Consider the following 8,003-nt stretch of genomic DNA (forward strand, 5'->3'; position numbering starts at 1 on the left):
TTATGCTAAGTGAAAGAAGTCAGAAAGAGAGAAACAAAGACCATATTATTTCACTTACATACAGATTCTAAAGAACAAAATAAACCAGCAAACAAAACAAACAGACATAGATACAGAAAACAAACTTATGGTTGCCAGAGTGGAGGGGTTTGGAGGGCTGGGGGAAGAAGGTAAAGCAATTAAGAATTACAAATTGGTAGTTACAGAATAGTCATGAGGATGCAATGTAAAGCATAGCAATATAGTTAATAATATTGTAATACTATGTATGGAATCAGGTTGGCTCTTGAAATATCAGGGGGATCACTTTGTAAATTATATAATGATCTAACTACTATGCTATATACCTGAATATAATATAAAATTATATTTAATGTCCTCTGTGATTGAAAAATAAAATTAAAAATATTCAAAGACAGGAAAATATGCACATTTAAACTAATACAGAAGTTTTTACTAAATAAATGCTGTTTTGTAAGTGACTAATGTCAATGAGTTCTATTCCCTGAGTCAGTTAATCTACTTCAGAATTACCAGATTTTATAATAGACAAGTGCTGTAAACAACCTAAGTGCCCATGAGTAAATGAGTGGATCAAAAACTATGGTACATTTACACGATGGCATGCTATGCAGCAGAGAGAAAGAAGGAACTCCTACCTTTCATGACAATATGGATGGAACTAGGGAGCATTATGCTAAGTGAAATAAGCCAGACAGTGAAAGTCTTATATCATATGATCTCACCTGTAAGTGGAACCTAATCAACAAAACAAACAAGCAAGCAAAATATAACCAGAGACATTGAAAGAAAAAACAAACTGACAATAACCAGAGGGGGCGAGAGGGGGATAAAAGAGGAAAGAAGGGGAAGGGCCGTCAAGGAACATGTAGAAAGGACCCATGGACAAAGCCAAAGTGGGATAGGATTGAGGGTGGGAGGTGAAAGTGGATGAGATGGGGAAAATGGTGGTGAGAAAATGGAAACAACTGTACTTGAACAACAATAAAAAAATAATACAATAATAAAAAGGTAATTCTACTTAAGGGACATAAAAAACAAAAAGAATTACCAGGTTTTGTTTGTCAACTACTCAATCAAAATCTCTGTGATATAGCAGGTTACAAAACTCCTCAGATGAGTTGTGCAGTCAACAGTTGTCTTATAGGCCACATAAACAATAAATGAATGGATGAATGGATCAATCAATCAATCAAAATATTTAGATGTTTTCTAAAAACACAGTAAAAAACCACCAGAGCATTTCTATTACATTAACAGAGAACAACATCATAGAAGCTTTAAGTTATCAGCATTAATAAAATTTGATGGCCAGATAATTACTCACTTTAACTGATTATGTTATCTCTGTTGGCTGAATATGATGTATATTGTAGCTGTTTAATGACATAATCAAAATGTCAGATTTAAATGGTATTCTTTAAATTAAAATGACAATGAAAACAGGGGCCATAAAGTTATTTATGTTTATCTCCAAAGATTTAGAGATATCTGTATTTGTAAAATTGATGTCAACCATTGGTCTGGAAAACTAAGTCAAAAAACAATTACAAAGATATGTCTGAATCCCTTGAAAACTGACTTTAGATTCCAAAATTAATATACTAAAACAAAAGCTACGTAATTTCTCCAATTATTACAATAGGATAAGTGTAAAGAGTAAATGTAAGTTTAAGAAAATCTATTCGTTTACTTGATTTATTCAAGAATGTGGATTTGAAGAAAAACAAAATTATGTTTAAATCCTCATTATAGAACTTGTTAATAGGATGACCTAAAACAAGGTATCTTAATTTGTGATTTCTAAAGTGGAAAAATAAAGCCAAAGTAAGCAGGTTCTATCAGATAGGATGATTAATTGTGGCAAAAACACAATGTCCAAAACCTAGTGGAGTCTTTGTGAATCTTTTTTTAAAAATTATTTTAAAAATAGGCAACTTAAAGCTATCATAATGATAGATACCCAGAGATAACTAATTTTGAGGGCCTGATTGCAAAAATTTGACAGCTGAGATTCTTGCCTAGTATAATCAAACACACAATTCTTATCTTATGTGAACATAATTCAGAGTTCACAACGTGCTTCAATAAAATATTGTGATTCATGATTTTGTCCCAGCAGAAATGTTATACTGAGTAAGAAGCAGATGTCAGGGAAATTTTTGTACATCTTGTGAATTATAGCCTCTGGAGTGAGAACATGAACAGAAGGAAAAGTGTCGTTGATTAGAGAGTCATAGGGGAAAAGGTCCCTTTTGCACTGATGCAGATAGCCTACCTAATGTTTTAATCATTAGATGACTGAATATGTGCTGTTTGGCTATTAGGCAGAGCTAAGAGGATACTAAAATTAAATAATGTACAGAGCTGTATTGTCAATCTCATATGTTAATGTATAAATTGAATCAAAATAATTGATATTAATGGGTTGTAAATTACTTCTGTTTGTGATGCTTCAAACTTGGTTTTACAAGTCAAATTTACAGCATGTTTTACAGAAGTCACCTTATTTTTCATCACTATGCTAAATAACTAAAATATATAATCACAAGATGATAAACATTTTTAAATATTGAAAATACAAAAAAAAAGCCTTAATCATTTCTTCAAGGATTATGCAATTTTACCCAGATTAATATTAATAGTTATAAAACAATTAGAAGCCAAATACAAAAATATACACACAAAAATAATAATTAAAAGAGAAAGATGTATAGACTGTAACTTAGAAAAGTTTAATGAGGAAAAGAAACTTTCTTTACTTAGCCATAAGATTTTTGTGAATGTGAGGACCATGTAAAAATGGTGTTAGTTTTATTTTCTCACTTTATACTTATATTCACATTTCTATGGGTTTTTTAGAATGTACAATTTGAAGTACTCTTATATTTTATGGTTCTTAAGCATTTTAAAGTATGAAATTGTGGGTCATCAAATTTAATAGAGAAAAATAGCTATTTAAGATCAGACAAAAAACTGAAACAAAAGGTAGGAAAAGGACTTAAAGATAAAGACAGAAGGCAATATAAGAGAAATGAAATTCACAGTTATAATACACATCAAGTAATAATATTTTAAAACCAATATCTAATTACAGAAGAAATCATTTTATGTAAAAAAATGAATATAACAAAAATACATTTAAAATATTAATTAAAAAATTTTAAAGCAAATCTGAAAGACATACTTTTCTTGACAAATAGAAAAATATGTAGTAAGAGAACATTTTTGGCAGTAAAATATAAACAGAAGACTTCATTATTGTTAATGAAATTATATAATATATTCACAAATTAATTATTTAATGAAGATAAACAGAGCTATTGTTTTCACAGAAATTTTTTTTAAAAAGAGGATGACCCTATGTATCTATGAGGAAAGAGTCATTTATGCTTCGACAGAATATGCCTAAAATATGGTAAAATAATTTAGTTGCAAAAAGGAATACCCATGTTGACATCATTAAATTTGACAGAATATGTGTTCTATTTAGCTTCATTGTCTTTTTAAGCTATCAAAAATTCCCCTCTGTTCAGCTTTTTAAAAAGGACGTTAAATAAAAATAATGGCTCTTCATTGAAAAAATGCAATGCTGTATTTTACATTTCTTTCAAATTATAAAATTAAAATTCTTGTAATGAGATCATCTCAGGACAGCAAAGTCAGAGGAGAATAAGATCATACAACATTTTAATAGTCATACATATTTTAGTGTGAATTTAATATAACAAATATGGTAAATGTATCATTGCTACAAAATATATGGACAATATGGAACTTTCAGAAATTAAGTGAAGGAGATGGAGGTCGTCTTAAACCAGAGAGCTACTGAATATAAAAACTCTTGCAGTCTTAGATGTTATAAAAAAATACATATATATCTGGATTGTAAGAGTTGTTAGCACAGTCTTTTTTTTTTTTTCTTTTTTAAGCATTTGGGTACAAGGCATTTCTGAAATTTTATAGACTTTAAGGGGAATTTTTAAAGGAAATGTTTTTCTTTTTTCTTTCTTTCTTTCTAAATTTCTTATTTTCTTTCTTTTTTTTTTTTTGATGGTGTAAAAGAGGGACAGAAAAGTAACCACTTCTTAAGTGCAATATTCTCATAAGCTATCTTATGAATGCAAGGAAAATTCTTTGCTTTCAAGCATATAGAAAAGGGAGCATATATGTTTACTACAAAATGTCATTTGGTGTTGACCATAAAGTGTTTCAATTTTGTATAATATGGAAGTACCTGTAAAACATCAGAGGAAATTGTTTTCAAGCCACTAGGGAGAAAAATGCATCAATCATGGTATATCAATCGATGTGTGGGCTTTTAGTAGGTTTACAAACAGAATTCAGATAGGAGATATGAATGGGGGAGGAGAACTTTAGACCATAGTTTTTAAAGTTGTGGAGACAGATGGGATCCATCTTTTGGGGTAAAAAGGAGGAGTCTGAATATATTTTGGAGCAAGAAGCTCTTATACTGACTGACCATAGTGTGTATTCTTCTGACAGGCTGAGAGGACTCACTCACTGCTCACTTTGAAATACAGCTGGCATCTGTACTGCAGTTTTCTAACTTGGTGAATCTTTCATATATGCAACTCTCATTCAGACAGTTGATTATCACACTGAGCGAATTCACTTAAGTTTCCTGTCATTATAAGTATTTTCATTTTAGCTAAGATTGAGAATTTTTCTTTGGTTAAGTTTGAATAAAATGAAGATTGCAACCCTGGAGCCAATTTCATATTAGTCGAGCTTCATAATACAGTTCATTGTTTTATTTCTTTCCAAGATTAAAAAAAAAAATTTAGTAAACAGCTTTCAGACTTACATAAGCTCTCCAGGTCAAACACTGAATTTACCAGGAAAAGCTAATGAAGCTCTCATTCAAAAATTAGAGAGGCTATACTTTCTAGAATTTAACACCAAATTTTAAAATATGCACCTATAGTATTGTGACAAAATTGCCTAAAAAACCACAAGGCATTAGTTAATTGTTCATGATTTAATTTTAAATTTTAAATTTCTCCTATAGAAAATTAATAATTGTTTTTAAATTTGTAGGGTTTAACTGCATAGTATTCAGCACCCAATTAAAGTATATTGGGTAAAATTTCATGGTGTTCAGAGAAACACAGGGAGTGAATGACTATGAGGTTGTACTGGCAGTAAAACTTTTACTCTGAAAAGCAATTCTTTTATGGCCTATCTGCCTCTACAGATGTTGAAACATGCAAGAGGAATCACATCTCTCTCTAATCCACTTTCTATTCTGCAGTACACATCAGAGCATCAACTATGCATGAGTATTAAATAAATATAATAAAAAATAACGTTCATATAATCATGACATGAAAAACTTAGAAGAACGGGCCCAAGGAGGTATATAAAGGACTATCTATCTTAGAGATAGTAAAGAGCAAAAATCAGTAGTTCTCAAACTTTAATGTGAATGAGAAGCATCGGAGGACATTGTTCTTACTCAGTATGTCTTGGGGTCTTAAGATTCCCCACTTTGACCAGGCTTTAGACAGCAGTACACCATTGTTGCTGATTCATGGGTCACATGCTGAGTAGCAAGTAATGAGAGGACAGTCAAACAGCCTTAGAGTAACCCAGTGAGCTGTAAAAATGGAGACAAGATCTCAGTGCCTATGCCCAAGCAAACATGTGATCCAGAAACTCACTGGCACAGGAAAGAGCATTTAATCCATGCTCTGTTATGACAGTATTTGTCAACAAAATTTGTTTACCAACCATACAAACTAAGTTTTTATTCTGGAAATAATAACCTGGCCATTGGTCTTTCAGCTTAAAATTTTCTCTTTGTAAGCAGGCCAGCTGAATATCTAGGAAAAAAAAAACAAAAAACTAGGCCCTATGAAGAGATAAAGAATTGAAAAACTTAAGAAGGAAAACAGAGTTCAGAAATGTCAACCAAAAAAAAAGTAACTAATTCATTTTCTAGAGAAAATAGAGTAGAATGATGAGGCTGGGAAGATAGTTGCTTTGGTCATATGACTAAAAGAATGGTTACTTTTTGAGCTTCACTATATTGCTTTTTTTCAACTGCTCAGCTCTATTTCTTTACTTTTTTTCTATCACTTATTAGTTTCAAATAATCTTTTTATTATATTTGATTTGTAGTCACTATTCTGTCTTAACCTCACCATACAAGTACAATATCTATGAAAGCCCAAGGGTGGCCTTGGGCAAGATAGGTTCTTTGGGCTTCAGTTTTCCCTGTAAATTCAGAAGTTTTCTCCCTAGTTCAACTCTGAGATAACGATAAAGTCATGATAATGATAAAGTTAGTTAAATTTTCAATTCACTTCTCTCTCAATATTATCAGTCTTTTTATTTTATCCTACAAGAAGCCATGACTTTATTAACAATAGAAACAGAACAAAATTTATTCCAAGCTGCAGTTACTCTTTCGAACACCAAAAGGGTCCTCATATGTAGATGGTTACTTTGTTAATTCCGTAACAGCATTTACAGTATAATTACGTTGTTCTGCGGGGCTCAGACTGCCTTTGCCTCTCAGCACATTTGCTTGTTACATAACTAATCCTTTGTCCTTAACTTTCACAACCTCTTCCTCTACATGCTCCTCTTGTTCAGTTAGAGTCTGTGTGCTTTTCTGAATGTTTGAGATGGCATCACATGGAACTTTGAATTTTTCAGTAGCTGCTATCTGCGTGCTTGACGAGATAAATCCTTGATCTTGGCTTCCCCCAAAACCATGTAGGTGTCTACAGCCGGGCTGTTGTAGACACCTGGTTTTGTGACGGCAAAGGATATTTTTAGGCTCCTGGATCAGTGACTCTAGTAACCCCTGTCACCTGTCAAAGACCCAGTTTGGACAGAGCCTTCTTTGCCTTCTCTTCTCTCTGGCTCTGTTTGTCTTTACTGACCACTTCTTCATCAGTTTCAGTTCCAACTGCCAGCTGGGCTTCTTGTGTGGTTGCTGGTGTGAAATCTTGCTCCTGAAGCTCTGATACGGTTTCATAATTGCTAGATTCTGTTCCAGACCCTGCCTCAGCCATGGGTTGTGGCAACTCCTGCTCTGTAACGGGGGGTAGTTTCTGTGTCTTAACCAGGCATTTTGTGCAGAATGAGGAATGAAGACATTGGCAAAGAGAGACCAAGCAAAAGTGTGCCCCACTCTTGTGGCGGAAATATCACTGTAGCTCTTATTGTATTGGAGTATAATGTAAAAGTCAAAGGACTTGGAATCAGAAGACCTCCTGGGTCCAAATTCTGGCTTGTGTAACCTTGGAAAATTGATTTAATGTTTCTGAACTTCATTTATCTCATCCACCAAATAAAGATAATTCAAAGGGATGGTTTAAAACAGTATGATAATGTTTGGCTAATCTATAACCACCTCCTAAAAGTTATAAAAATAAGAATTACCATTAAACAATTATGTTGCTATTATACAAATAATTCACTGAGGGATCATAAATTAATGGTTTATAATGTTCTCCTAATATATTTTTATTACCCATATTTCAAATCTAACTTATGATGAATGAATTTTTATTCCAAATAAAATTTGCCCATAATTATTTTCCAAAACAAAAGGTTATATTTTATTGAGTAGTTAATAATTATAACAAATTTTATGTCAGATATTAATTTTTCAAAGGTATAACCTAATTTTTAAGATAGAGTATAGCCCCTTTGCTTCTTATTTGGAAAAGTTCTGCTGGTACATTTATTTTCCTTAGATAGTGCTGTTCGTAATGCTTTGGTGTCTCAAGCCAAATATTTGTCTCAACAAATCGCATGTCTGGAATGATGTTAACCAGTTTTGTATGATTTAAAAAATATACTATATTCAATTCTGAAATTTCTCCTCTAGAATTAGGTGGTAGGAATAAAAGTGGTTTGGCACACATAGTATTTTAATTCTGAAAAAGCTGTAGGATTTAAAATACAATTTCAAGTACATGATTTTCAACAATTACATTTTATTC

General features: G+C 32.0%; 1 pseudogene; it reads right to left on the reverse strand.

The window, feature by feature from the left end:
* Positions 1–6,487: 6,487 nt before the first annotated feature.
* LOC129061771 (nascent polypeptide-associated complex subunit alpha-like) lies at positions 6,488–7,125 on the reverse strand (annotated as a pseudogene).
* Positions 7,126–8,003: the final 878 nt, after the last annotated feature.

Source organism: Pteronotus mesoamericanus, unplaced genomic scaffold (assembly GCF_021234165.1).
Source record: "Pteronotus mesoamericanus isolate MK-2021 breed Mesoamerican mustached bat unplaced genomic scaffold, CSHL_Meso_final scaffold_651, whole genome shotgun sequence".
Taxonomy (NCBI): Eukaryota; Metazoa; Chordata; class Mammalia; order Chiroptera; family Mormoopidae; genus Pteronotus; species Pteronotus mesoamericanus.